Source organism: Rattus norvegicus, chromosome 14 (genome assembly GCF_036323735.1).
Source record: "Rattus norvegicus strain BN/NHsdMcwi chromosome 14, GRCr8, whole genome shotgun sequence".
Classification (NCBI taxonomy): Eukaryota; Metazoa; Chordata; class Mammalia; order Rodentia; family Muridae; genus Rattus; species Rattus norvegicus.
This window is the reverse complement of record NC_086032.1, coordinates 65,778,977-65,793,562: the sequence shown is the minus strand read 5'-3', so window position 1 is coordinate 65,793,562 and position 14,586 is coordinate 65,778,977. Positions and strand designations below refer to the sequence as shown.

The window sequence follows — 14,586 nt, the reverse complement described above, 5'->3', positions numbered from 1 at the left end:
TTTGAAGCTAAAAAGCAATGTTTAATGCTTAAATTGAATCAACATCTTTAAAGACATCTTCTGAGCCCTTACTTGTATGCTTTCTTTTGCTCAAAATAATTTAAACCATTATTTAACCATGTTTCAAACAAATATTTGGAATGTTCAAGTAGGATTATTGCTTAGCAAAGGTAAATGAAAGCTTAGAACTAGTCCAAGTATATTTCCATGTTCAAAATGTTATTTTCATGAAGTTAATAACTCACATGTGCATAAAAATTCTCTAAGCTTCTCATGCTATTGTATTGTGGAGAGAAAATTATAGTTCCTAAAAGCTACAGTTCTGTCCAAATTTTTTCTTGTCTCCAGTAATTCTTTGGAAGTGGATCCTTTATGTCAAAGCCAATTTTCTGCTTCTCCATTACAAGCGCTATGCAAAAGAAAGAAGAAATGAATAAACAAAATCATTCAAACAAAGGCATCCAGTGACTGATTCCTCACAAGACCAGATAAGCTATCTCCAAAGGAGCAGGATTTTCTGATTTAATTTGCTTTGATAGTTGGTCATTAAAGCAATTGGATGCAATCCCTGTATATGGAGTTATCTCAAACATGCCTCAAATATAAAGATGAGATCACAAACAGATGACAAATTCTAGGCAACAATTTATATATCCACACTTAACAACCATAAGTATATACATTCAAACCTATATTGCCAGGCTTCTATGTAATATGCACTCTTTCATTCAACCAACATAGGCAGAAAATATTCAGAAAAAAACTCAGTGTACCACACATTTACAGACTCTCTTCCTTACCCTTATTGTGAATAACAGTTCGGCATTTATTCACCAAGTATTCACAATGTAAGGATTATATGTAATCTATATTTAAGCTAAACATACAGGGGTAAGTAGAAATGCTATATGCAAATGTAAAAATATCTCATATAAGAGGCTTACCATTCACAGGTCTGTTATATGTCAGGATCTGAGACCAGTTTCCCATGGATCCTGAAGAATGGATCTAAATGCTTATAGAAATATATACCTTGAAGATACACACATGACAATATCCACATTTGTGATGATACATTCCAGTAATGAACTGTTTATGTATATACATAAGTGCATATACTAATTCTTTATTTTCCACAGAAGATATTTTTATGAAACTAGAATGAAATACTAGCTCCATAAACCTTCTTTCCCTCCCTCCTCATCATATTATCATTTTCTCTGCCTCCAAACTTCCTTTGCTATATCTCTCCTTCCATTCTTTCCACTGACTTTCTTTCCCTCTATCTCTCCCTCATGCCCTTTTCTAAACCCTTATCATATAGCTAAGGTTTGGAACTAGATTTCTAGAATACTCAGTGGTAAGTCACTAGAGAAACACCCTGCGCCCAAGACTCTCAATCATAGAGTGTAGACGGGTTGAGTAATGGAAATTTTGTTTGAACAATAGACCAAATTTGAACAAGGATGTTTTCATTTACATGCCACTTGTAAATTATTCAATCACACGAAGTTTGAACTTTCTCACTGAGAAAGTGGTAACTATTTAAATTTCATTGAGATTTTTGAAATTTAACCACAATAATGAATGAAAAGGTCTTACTGGGGAAAGTTACCTGTACAAATATTGCATGTCTGTAAGACGTAAGCTTGATATGCAGTGTTGCAGTCACATAATGCCTAGAGTTTTATAATTCTCTTTAAATAAGACATTTCCCCCCAAAAATGGGTGTTTAATGAATGCTTTTAAGAAATAGGTTGGATGATGTCAAAATGAAAGGTGACACAGGAATCATCCGTACTGCAGCACGCCATGGTGCATGAAGTAAGTTACCACTCTTAGCAATGCACCCAAAGGATACTCCATCCTACCATAGAAACACTTGCTCAACGGTGTCCATAACAGCTTTACTCATAATAGCCAGGAACTGGAAAGAACTAAATGTTCCTCAACCAAATAATGAATAAGGAAAATGTAGTAAATTTATGCGATGGAGCATTTCCCACCTGTTAAAAACAAAGACATCTAGAAATTGTCAAACAAACTGATGGGACTAGAAACTGATCATTCTGAGTGAGGTAACCCACACCCAGAAAGACTAACATGGTGTGTACTCACTGATAAATGGGCATTACCTGTTAAGTAGAGGGTAATCATGTTATATATAATTCACAGACCCAGAGAGGTTAAATATGAAAGAGGGCTCAAGCAAAGATGCAAGGATCTCTCTGTGAAGGAGAAATAGATTTTATGAATGGAGTAGAGTCCTGGTGGGAATGGGAACAGAGGGATCAGGTAAGGGTAGAAGGAATAGATGGCGAGAGTACTCGGAAAGTAACTGGAATTGAGGGGTATTTAAGGGGTGACATGAAAACCTAGTGCAGTGGAAATTCCCTAGACACTATAAGAGCAACCATAGTGAAGATTCCTAATAGTTAACCATATGTAGCGCTGAATCGCCCATCTTCTATAGCCAGTCAAGCAGTGATCTATGAATCCAACCCAACCACATAACCTTCTATCTATAATCTATCCTGTCTTCAAGATGCACGGGGGCAATGACGGTGCAGACTTGTGCGATTGGCCAACCAATGACTGGTCCAACTTCAGGCCTATGCCAGAGAAGGGAGCCCATGCCTGATACTACCTGCAAGGCCCAAAACCAGGTACTAAATAGTCCTGAGTCTTTGGATAGAACCAAACATGGCTGGAAAAAATGGAATGGTTACTAGTAATATTCTGTTATACTCATAGATCAGTTCATAGGCCAATTGTCATCAGAGAGGTTGTTCATCCAGCAACTTATAAGAGCAGTTGCAGAGACCCACAGACAAACACTAGACTGAGCCAGGAGGACCCTGAAGAAGACAGGTAGGAAGGATTTACAAACCAGAGGAGGTGAGGACACCATAAGAACATAGTCTACAGAATCAACTAACCAGGGCTCATAGGATCACAGAAACCAAAGGGATAATCATGAGCCTGTGATGAAAAGCAGCAGGCAAAGGAAAGCCACAATATACCCGACAAGGATGCTCCCCATTGTCCTCTGGGAAATCGGTAGACTACTTTATCTTTCTTGGTCTCTTGTGAGTTCTCTAAATGTGAATCTATGTCTCAAGTTCCAAATACTTTTAATACTGGCAAGATGCAATTACCAAGATAAGTGAGAGTTTTGGACCAGCCAAACATATTCATAAATTGCCAAGATAATGAGGAATACCTGTCAATCAGTCATCAAAACCTTGAAGTAAATTAAAAACTCCATACAGTAAAACAGTCTTGTCCCTTAAGCATTTTTTCAAACCAGAAGGACTAAATTATACACATATGAGGAAGAAAAAAAGAACATAAAATACTTTCATTTTAACATCACACATTTATAATCATAAAAACACTCATAGAATTTCTAATGTCAATGTTTCGCAAAGTGCCATAAATTAAAACTTTAATGGCCCTGGTGTCAGGATTCAGAAGTGTCATGGACATTAACAGGAAGTGTCTTTCAGAAGGTCTAAGGTCATTAAGAGCTTGTGCTCAAACTAGACTGTGGAACCACAGCCCGTTCTGTCTCTCAGCATCCTGGCTGGAGGTGTGAGCAATGTACCCTTCCACAAACTCCCATTGTGATGAGCCACCTTCACAAAGGCCTAAACGAATTGTAACTCTAAGACTTTGGACTGAAAACTTCATAACCATGAACCAAATAAAACAATCGATCGATGTTAGGACTTGTTTCAGAAATAAACTCATAAGCACAAACTACCATTCAAACTACTTGTTAGTTCCGCGTCACCACTATAACAAATCAGGACAAATGTAGGAGCTTAGAGCATACCACATTTATTTCCTCTTCACACAAAGGACCACACTCCAGCATGGGTCTTACTAGGATGAAATCAAAGCACTGGAGGCCTGCATTCCTCTGCAGATTACAGAGAAAACTGAGCCCTTGACTTTTTATATTCCCAGAGACTCCCGGGTTTCTTAGACCAAGGTCATTTGTCACTAAAAGCTAATAGGAGCTGATGGAGTCTTTTCCAGACTCTGCCCTGACATTGAGATTCCTGGCGCCTTCATTCATTTTATAGAATCCTGTGATTACAGAAGCATGTTCAGATAAATCAAGATCACATTTCCTCTAAGGATTCTGGACTTAATTACATCTTCCAAGTCTCTGTTGTCAGATATAGTAACACTCTTAAGTCCTGAGGACTACCATATGGTCACCAAGGGTGAAGAGTGACTTTATCCACCATGGTATAAATGAGTAGCCCCATATCTGGTACAAGTACGTGGGCAGATATGTTTATATGTTTATATGTTTTTTCTGCATTTATAAGAAATATCATATACTGTCATTGTTAGTGGACTACCTTGAGAACCAAATATTGAAGAAGTCTATTAATCATCAACCTTGACTGCTACAAGTAAACAGTATGCCACTTCAAACAATGTGAAATTTATGGTTGACTTTGACCACAAACATTTCACAGCCCTGCTCAAACTGAATTTCACAGTGTCCCTTGTTAAATCCAAGAGTAACTAATTTCTAATGTTTTCAGCTAGCCTTTTCTCATTATTCCTCAACTAACAATTATGAGATAAGCATTTGCTCATTTAAAAAAAAACAACTTCGACTGGTACTCTTCCCTGGACCCTCATTGTGGCCCTCAGACTCATTACAGAGTCGGCAACTGACAGGATTCAGGTAGACAAGCTTCTGTCTTAGCACCTGTGGCTTCCCCCATCTTTGTCTGGTTTTTAACAAAAAAGAGATGGCCTGTTTAATGCATTTCTATTATCTTAAATAAAACCAGGAGGCTAATGAGACATTTCTACTTGAATATGACTATGATACCTGCTAAAGTATTGAGACACTTAAATAGCTGCTTTCCTGAGCAATGCCATAGGAAATAAAGAGAAATACAGTGGAGAACTGTAAGTCACGTGGCTCTACGCTAGAACAACCACCCAGTAAATCCTGAATGCTTAGAGTTTACAGTTTAGAAGCTTGGATCTCATTCTTAAACTTTAGGGCAGGGCCTGGCTGGTAGCAGATATAGATATTTGTTGTATGAATCTAATCAAACCACCCTATAAGTTGATAAATGTTAATAAAATTTTTAAAAAAGAAGATACATTCTTTACCACTTCATTCAACAATCTAAAGGTTACTAGTCTTCTAGTGTTTTATGCATTCAAAATGACCTGAGGTATTCTAGTTCAGGGATGAGTTCACCGTAGAAAGACAATTTTATGTCACGAGTGAAGAAACAGTTTTAAAATACTGCTCATTTTATACTTGTATATTTAATTGGTATGTGGCCTCATGCACACCAAAATTTGTGTGTAGATGTGAGAGTCTGGTTTCTGGGAGTGTGTTCTTTCAATCTACCAAGTGGGTTTCTGGAGCCAACCTCAGGTCATTAGATTTTGGTCAGAGCCTTTTCTACAGAGAAACCATGCCTACCATAATGATGCTTCCTTAGATGAACACCAGCAGTAAGGTAATATCAAGTGCTGCCTTGTGTTGATGACACTTTCACGGGCATGGGAACAAAACGGAATGAAGAAGGTACAGAGTCGTAAAAAGCAGAGATGATTCCAAGTAAGTTATAGACAGTTCTCCAAAGTTAGAATGACATGAGACACAAGTAAACTCAGAATGCTTCTCTCACGATGTAGGACAACATGCCCTTCATTTAAAAGATAAGGTGCCAATAGTGTTTTAAGACACATAAAAGATTTCAGAGCACAGGAACTTCTTTCTACTTTAAGATCACATTGTCTTTATAAACACTGATACCAATAAAAACTGAAAAGATTCCATTTTGACATATAGGTTTTCAAATAAAAATAGGAACTGCAGAAAAACAGCTGTTAACTGAGGGATGATTGAAAGTGAAGATAATTGGTGTTTGGTCTAGGTTAAAACATCTTAATGAATACTTTACTTGTAACTGACCTACTTTGGGGAGTCTGCAACCTCAAACCTTGACAGTAGTTATAGTGTACAGGTCAATATCAGCCACAGAAGCACTAAACAATACACAGTCCTGAAGTAGTAGGATTCTAAAGGGCAAAGGAACTTCCTAGGATTTGATTGGTATAAAGTGGGAAAAATATAAAGGAAATTTTTAAGAATAGCAAGAAATTATAAATACAAATACATTATCAGTAGGAAAATAAAAACAAAATCGAATGTATACAAGAGAAATTTATATATTACTTATATAATCACTTCTGTGATGTAAGAAGGAAAACTCACCATTGTTTAGATTAAAGTGATGACCAATGCTTTTTACCAGACTAATTACTAAAACACATCACTCAGTTTTAAAAGTAATTGGTACATAAACCATTCAGAAGATTAAATTTATGAAGCGTCATTGCAAATCCCATCGTGCAATAAAAATATTAAGGAGAGAAATTATTTCAAAGATTGTTTCTCCGAATTGATGTTATCCCATTTTGTGTTCAAATTAAATGCAGGAGTTAACAAGAAAGGAAAGTGGAACTCGTTTCTCTGTTCTCATTTCCAATGGAAATCAATGAGAAACCTATGCCAGTGTTCCGAACAAAACAAAAGGACAACAAACACTTCTCCCAGCCTCATTTTCAGGAGGGGTATTTCATCAAGACTGAGTCCTCAGAGCCTATTGTCTTCAGACATTGTTGTTTTTCAGTGAATAACTACCCCAGAGATGTTGTTGTTCCCTAAGCTTATAACACAATGATGGAGGATCACTGTGACAAGGACCAATGCCTCGTTTTCTGATCTAACTGCCCTGTCCATTCCACAGTATCCCCAGCATGCACACATCCATTACAGTAGGGAAGAACATGAATTTCTCTCCATCTTTAGATATTTGACTCTTTCAATCTCAGATGGAGCATGGCTACAATCACCTAACAACATCTTCTAACGATTATGTCTTACTTCTGCATCCATTTTCTACCAATGCTCCAATGTCCTAATAAGCTCTGTGGCCCTCTTATTTCTATATCACTTGGTAGAAAACAAGGCATATCTGCTAGAAACACCCACCCATGATCCTAGCTGCCACCCTGCTTCTGAGTACCTTGCTCTTCTTTCCTGCTACCTATGGTTATAATTCTTATCATTTCATAAATCATACATAAAATCTGAATGTCTTGGTCCCAGATGGAGGTTTAGACTCTCTGTCTTTCAGCCTAATTGGGCTTTCTAAGCATCATGAATCTGAAAATATTAAAAAAGAATAAATAGAATGAAATCATACTTTCTACTTTATAGCATTCAACAAATTTTTTAAGTGTTGCTTTACTGATTATTGAGCACAAAATGGTTGGAACAACAATGGTTGAGGTTAAAACAATGAACCAGTATTCATGAATTTATCTTGTATAATGTGAAGTTCCTCATAAGCAAAAGCTTGCCACAAATTTTAAATTTTATGCAAGTAAAGTAGGTACTGTTATCCTTCACATAGCTAGGAGAATAAAGAACTAACTTTTTATTTGCTTGTATATCATCTTTTAATTCTCTAATTTTTGCTTCTTACCCTAGCAATTCTATGGACTCATATACTGTCCTTCTAAGACTATTTATTTCTAGATCATATACAAACCTTCCTTATATAAGATAAAGGCTAAACAGAAGTCTGTTCCTTGTCCTCCACAGCCTCATGACTGCTGCTGTTCCTCACTCCTGAGAACTGTATCTCTTCCATTTATTATGGAGTGATTAGCTCTGCACAGGGACAGAAATATATTCCCCAGGAAAAGAATCATTTGCTTGTTTTTTTATAGATTCCTTCATTTCCTATCCATACCTTTTCTTCCTGAGATGATTTTAACTCTATATTCTTGATATACCAAAGTTCACCCTGGCTAATTAACGTATCTGTCATTGGCTGGAGCATACATGTGTCTCTTCACAAGTCCAAATTCAAGGCCAAGTCTTACAATGAACAATTTCTACAAAGGACCATGTAGGCATTTCTGCCCTCTGTGGTTATGTTATGTAAATGCTTTCCCATGGCCCTAAAGGCCAAACAGAGGTCTGTTCCTTTTCTTCCACAGCCTCATGACTGCCACCATTCCTCGTTCCTGAGAACTGTATCTTTTTGTTTATTATTATGGAGTGATTAGTTCTATGCAACAGGGGAAGTATATTCCCATGAAAAAAGATTGAAACAACAGAGAAGTTTCAGGGCAACAGCAACCATCAGCACATACAGGGATCAACAGCCTGGCAGTACTCCAGAGGCAAGAACTGTGTCACATCTCCCCTTATGCAGCCATGCTCTTACCAGCACAGAAATTCTGTTGACTCACCATAGAATACCCAATGCATTAATACGGTAGGCAAGTAGAACTCAGAAGTCACTTCACAGGTATGTCCAAGGGATTTTTGGTGTCCCATATACAATTCAGGGTGGCATGCTACAACCAAGTGGGGAACAAAGGTCAAAGAAGCTAATGTAAAGAGTAGACTATTCTTTGTGATTTCTGACCCAAAAGATTTTTATTACTCTGATAGGAGGTAAAGTTAATATTTCTAGTTCCCCAAGACACTCTCTCCTTTCCCCTCAGCACTGATGCCTATTTGGCAGTCATAATCCAGTCATTGAGTTCAATGATGATCTGACTATTAAATCAATGGAGTATTGCAATGTTTTGAATGAAAACAGAAGCCGCCATTTCCTAGGAACCAGAGCCAAGTATTACGTGACCGGCATGCTTTACACACCTGGTTCTTGTCTCTCATGGGAACCTGTAGGGAACAAGTATAATTTTGGCGAGACTTCCCTGAGAATTAGACTACACTAAGAAGGCAAATGATCTACTGGCCTCTTCATCTGTGTTTTTTCAAGTGTTCAAAATTGATTTTGAAATAAAAAAGAAGACTGTACAGTCAAGGAACAAGATGGAGACGGCTGATGGACAGGACAAAACTATCTCTGGCCCTCTAATCCAAATACCAACATATAAGACCTGTAGTTAAGTGGATTCATCTAAACATTCATGCAAACAAGGGTTTCCACATAACTTAGTGTTCCTGTGGGGGGAATAGTTTTATGCAAAAGTAAACCCCAGAGAGCATTTCTTCCTTGTACGGGAAACACAGAGGAATCATTTTCTCACATCACTAATATGCTTGGTTGATTCCCTAGGCCTTGCAAGAATGAAAGTAACTTCTTTGAATGGGCCCTCTGTGATAGCAGTAGGCAGACTATTTCTAGGTATAGACACCTAGAGGGAACAAGTACTAAGCCAGGATTTATAACACCGTGCAAGGTAAACAGCTGTTTCTTAAACAAACCAGAAACCCACAGAAAAGGAGGAAACATGTGTTGTATGTTGAGTGAGACTCAGAAAACATGACAGCCAAATGAAGTATGACTATAGATACATAATTTAAATAGTGACTTGTATCTAAAAAGAGTGATGGACAGTGCTTAATGTAGTAACAGCATGAGTTTTATGTATATATTTGTTCTTATCATATGGAGATGGATCCTTAAGAATTATCAGGGAATTAGTATTATGCCTAGCAGCTGTTTTAAACAAGGTCCTTTCCATTAATAGATAAGATTGGCAAATTGCTAACAACTGCTAAAGCTCAGTAAACGGTGCATGAAATTAACTATGCTTGTTACTTTGTTTTGTTTGTGTTTTTAAATCCTTAAGAAGATGCTTGAGGGAAAACTAAGTGTATTGATTTCCTTATCTCAAGAAAAAGACACCGCGCTTGCCAGGTAATGTGTCCAAGTTTATAAATATAACAGAAATGCCCAGATCTATTTAAATTCATATGAAATCACAGTTGGGGCTGCTGAACATATGGCTAGGAAAAAAAGAAAAAGGAAAGAATAACCAGGGAAATGAGAATTAAGTCTTAAAAGAGTCGAGAGAGATGGTTCAGTGGGTAAAGGACTTCCTGCGTGGGCATATGGATCTGAGTTCTGAAGTCCAGCTCCTATGTAAAAGGTGGGTGTATGTCTCTAAGGTCAGCATTGCAGGAATCTAAACAGGCAGACCCTGGAGGTTTCCTGGTCAGTTAAGTCAACTTACTAGTGAGCTCTAGGTTCAGGGAGAGACTCTATTGCTAAAACAATGAGGTAGAAAATGGCATGTAAGTATTCCCAATGTTGACCTCTGGCCTCCATGTATGCACCTCCTTCAAAATCCAGATCAAGTGAAGGACATTGGACTGCTGCTAGCACCCTCGGATGCTAGGCATTCGATTGTCTGAAACTGCACAAAGCTTTGTTTACAATCATCCATATTTTGGTATTTTATTTTTAAATTTGTGAAAGAATCAATACTGAGTAGGGCAAGCATTGCAATTCAGAAACAGGGGAAGGGCTGGGTTCTTGGAATGTACTGAAGGAGAAACTGAGGAAAGAATCAGAGATATTCTGTTCCCTCCAGGGAAGAAAAATAGCAGTCTTCAGAGCATGGGAGCACAATCGACTTAGATCTCAGTAAGTAATCACAAGCCAATTAAGTTGAGGCGCAAACTTTCTTTCTGGTTTCCTGACAGAGATTTGTTTAGGTTCCTCTATTTTAGCTAGACTTACCCCACAGTCTCTTTGTGTGAGCAATCCATCAAATATGCCAAGTGGGAAAGGGTATTTAGTGGGGGGTGGTGGTGGGGTTATCTTTTGCTGAGCAGAGAAACTTCTCATTATGCTACATGACAAACACAGTTATTTTTATTTGACTCTCACTTGGAATACTCCTGCTGCATAGCATATTGAATACTTTATTGACCATAAAATGTGCTGTTGCAATTAGAAGGTTTCAGTTTTGTTCTAAGCATTTGCCTTTCTGGAGGCATTTAGAAGCTCATTGCTGATTATCTGTTTTTCAGAAATGTATGTGACTTAGCAAAACTCAACTGGAGCTGTGGTTAAGTTCCTGGTATGTTATACTTGTTCCAAGATCCACAATCAATTTGGGAATAGCAGCATGTGGCAAGGCTTTCAAACATCATCTATAAGGATTTTCACACAAGCAGAAATTCTAGAAAACTAGGGGGTGAAGAGAAAAGAATATTCCACTAAGTAAATTGAAATAAATTTCCTTAAGAGCCAATCTCATAAATCATTCAACTTGGTCAGACTCTGGGAGCTTTAAGTGCTTGCTTCTTCAAGTGGTTTTGGGAACAATCACCTCAGTGTGATATTACGAAATAGAACAGGAGAGGCCTTATGCCAAAGGCCACCTTTTAAAGGATACAACACTAAAGACTCCCTGGTCGAAGTAAGGTTTAGAATTGGGAACTCAGCATGTACAATGTTTCAAATCTTGGAGATCCCATGGAGGTGTGGTCTTAGAGATTCACCAACAAAAGAGAGCAATTCATGAGAAATGAATAAACACATATGGAGTGGACTTCCATTTGATCCTCCTTTTGTTTTTTTTATTGATCCTTCATGAATTTCCTCAGCAGCACAATAAGGCTGTCCCTGACTGCATGGGCACAGGAGAGCTAGCCCATCTGGTCTTTAAAGAATAGGTTTAAGATATTTCCAATAGATAAACATCAAATAAGAAGTGAGTGCTTGAGCTGAAATGGCACTGATGTCTAAGGCTTCTAAAACACCTCTCATCCATTTTTCTGCATTAATACTTCCCTTGGGTTTGGTTGGAACCTACATGTGTCTTCAGTCTCAAGGTTAATCTCTGTTGTTCTCTACAGGTGCTACCAAGGAAAATGGTTGCAGAAGAATCAAGACTTTGTGAAATACTAAAACAGATACTGAGACCTAAGGCATCTGGGAATAGACTTTAATGCCACTTTGATGCTCTCCGGCTGGGGATTGTTCTAGGACAGCTTTGAGGTTCACTCTCAAGCACTCTCCTGCATCATCTCACTTGCATCCAGACAGCCAGCAGGACACTGGCAGAGACTTCAAAGCCACTGCTTAGCCTCGTGTCACTCAGCCACATGGTACTGGTGATATAGTAGTGAACAATACAGAAAGGTGTCACCTTCTAGAGACTTCTCACTTTGCATATGGCAAGGAATTTTATCCCCCCAAAGCAATCATCTCACAAGCATCCAACAGGCAGTTATTTGCTTTTCTGTTGTTTTTCTTAACTCTCTCAATCATTTTCTCCAGATCTGGCACTATGGAAAGGAACCAACTTCTAGGTACCTTAAAATTATGTGCTGGAGAGATGGCTCAGTAGGGAAAGTGCTCGCCTCACAAGTCTGCCAATCTGAGTGTGGATGCCCCAAACCCACAGAGAAGCCAAATGCAGTAACATAGGTATGTATAATCCCAGTAGGTACTGAAAAAGGTGAAGACGCTCCAGAAGCCACAGAACCAGCCAGCCTTGGGATATAGAAATGTAAGGTCCTTGCACAAGCAGGGTGCAAGACAGGAAGCCATGCCTAAAGGTTGTCCTCTGACTTCCACACATGTGTACATAGACAGACAGATAGACAGACAGACACACACACACACACACACACACAATCTCTGACACACTTGCCATTATCTCTCTACCCAACCTCCTCCTATACTCTAGCCTTTAATTAATAATGTGGGCTTCACCATTAGTTCATTATCTGTTCTTTCCTAGAATTAATTAATGGGAACTGATAGAAATTTTAATGGTATTGAGTTCTGAACCCATGGTCTTTCCCATTCCAGGAGCTGATATCCATCAGAAGCATCTGTCCAGAAACTCAGAGAAGATGCCACAATGTATTTATTTGGAGCACATCAGCTGCTCAGTTAATCAGGCTGGGTAAAGAAATGTATCTGTTTCTTCTTGTATTTTAAATTGCTTATTGCCTTTGACTGTGTCTGATTACATGTATGGGTACATGAATGTTTTGTCATTGCTGTGTAAGTCAGAGGACCACCTTTAGCAGTTAGCTTTCTCCCTCCACTATAAGAGTTCAGAGATTGAACTCTGGTCCTTAGGTTGGGAGGCCATCTCGCCATTCCCATATACTCATTTAGATATAACTAGTGAAGTCTATTAGTGTTGCTAAGAAAGCCACATACTGATCAAACATCTGGCTGAAGAACAGATTAGTTAATCAACAATTTTTAATGAAAATGTTAGTGATATCCAGGATATATTTACCAAAAGCTTTCATTGGATTTTATACTAATAAAGTTCACAGAAAAATATCCTGATATCCCAGCTGTAATGATCTTTTAGGAATTCAGACAGCTACACATGATGCCTACAGTTGATGATAGGGTAGTAATAATATTTCATTATGATATGGCTGAACCACTGCAATAAATTGCATTTCCTTCTCGATTGCATTGGGAACAATAAATGGCACTGCCACCACAAAACAGCCAGGCAATGTAACAGGTTTTTAATTTTATGAGTCTATCTTCCTTTGAGAATGACAGTATTTGCTTAAAAAGTGAAAATTCCTACTCTCTGATAAAGAAATCCCAAATAGAATTTCTAGATGAAAGCAGATTGTTATCTCTGTCTTTCCAAGTTCCTAGCAAAACAAAAGCATCCCTCCTCATTCTGTTCAGCTACATTGGAATCTTAGATTATTCATTTTGCTTGTTGTTAGTTGATTTGTTTGTTAAAAATCTTTATTAAAACTATATGAGCTCGTTATCACCAGCCGCTCTCCCAGCTGACGCCTTTCTCTCACATGAAACCTATGTTTTTCATAGCTTAGTTACCATGTGATGACTTTAAGAGGGCCACACATCAACTTTGATAGTTCTAGAATTTTCCTGAAATTCTCTGTCTTCAAAGTCAATCACCAAAAGATCCAGAAATTTGTCAATTTGCATTTAAAGATTTTGGTAGGCAAATGTGAAATGTACACATGGAAAGTAAGTCAATTTTTAAAAAATTAAAATAAAACTAGTTAAGACACATCCTTGCATTTCAGATCTGTCAATAAGAAAAGCAAATTTGTGTGTGAATTTTAAATAAATGACTATAGAGAAACGATATTCATAGGTGATGTGTCCCAAGACAGTTATGAACTGACTCACGAGTGATTACATTCTTCCTCTCTGTAGGCTTTGCTTTTCTTTTTCTTACTGTCCCCAAAGGTCCCATAAACTGAAGGCCAAGTCATTAGGCTAAGATGCTACGGGGAGAGCGGTGGAACCATGAGGAAGTGAAGCCACGTGAAAGGAAGTTAAGCCTTGTGGTTATACCTTTTATGTCCCAGACATCATGAAATGAATAGGTTTATTTCACCACAGATTTTCTGCCCAGTATCCTCCTGCGTCATAGGTTCAAAGTGATGGTATTGGTGGACCATGAACTAAAATCTCTGAAACCATGTGTTCACATTCATCTCTCTCCCTCACAATTATTTTCTTGGACATTGTTCAAATTAATGAAAAATGGTGTATACTTTGAAAATAGAGGTTGGAAGCTGCATTGCTGTTTGGGTATTTCTCTAAGATAGTTGAGCTTCTTTACTACACTATGAGAAGAAACCTTGAACCCAGCAGTCTTAGGCTTGAGATTTCAGTTCATAGGCTGTGAACCAATACAACTAGTTCTAATTTAATATTTATTTTGGATATTTTTAATTTACATTTCGAATGTTATTCTCTTTCCTGGTTTCCCATTCAT

The 14,586-nt window shown here is 37.9% G+C and overlaps 1 protein-coding gene across 4 annotated transcripts in view; it reads right to left on the bottom strand.

The window, feature by feature from the left end:
• Kcnip4 (potassium voltage-gated channel interacting protein 4) overlaps positions 1-14,586 on the bottom strand; it is a 1,150,698-nt gene that overhangs the window by 950,432 nt on the left and 185,680 nt on the right. The window contains exon 1 of one of the 4 annotated variants that reach the window (XM_017599088.3): positions 1-14,586. This exon is cut by the window's left edge and continues 41,857 nt beyond it. The gene's annotated coding sequence lies outside the window, so the exon portion shown is untranslated. 4 annotated transcript variants of the gene reach the window in all.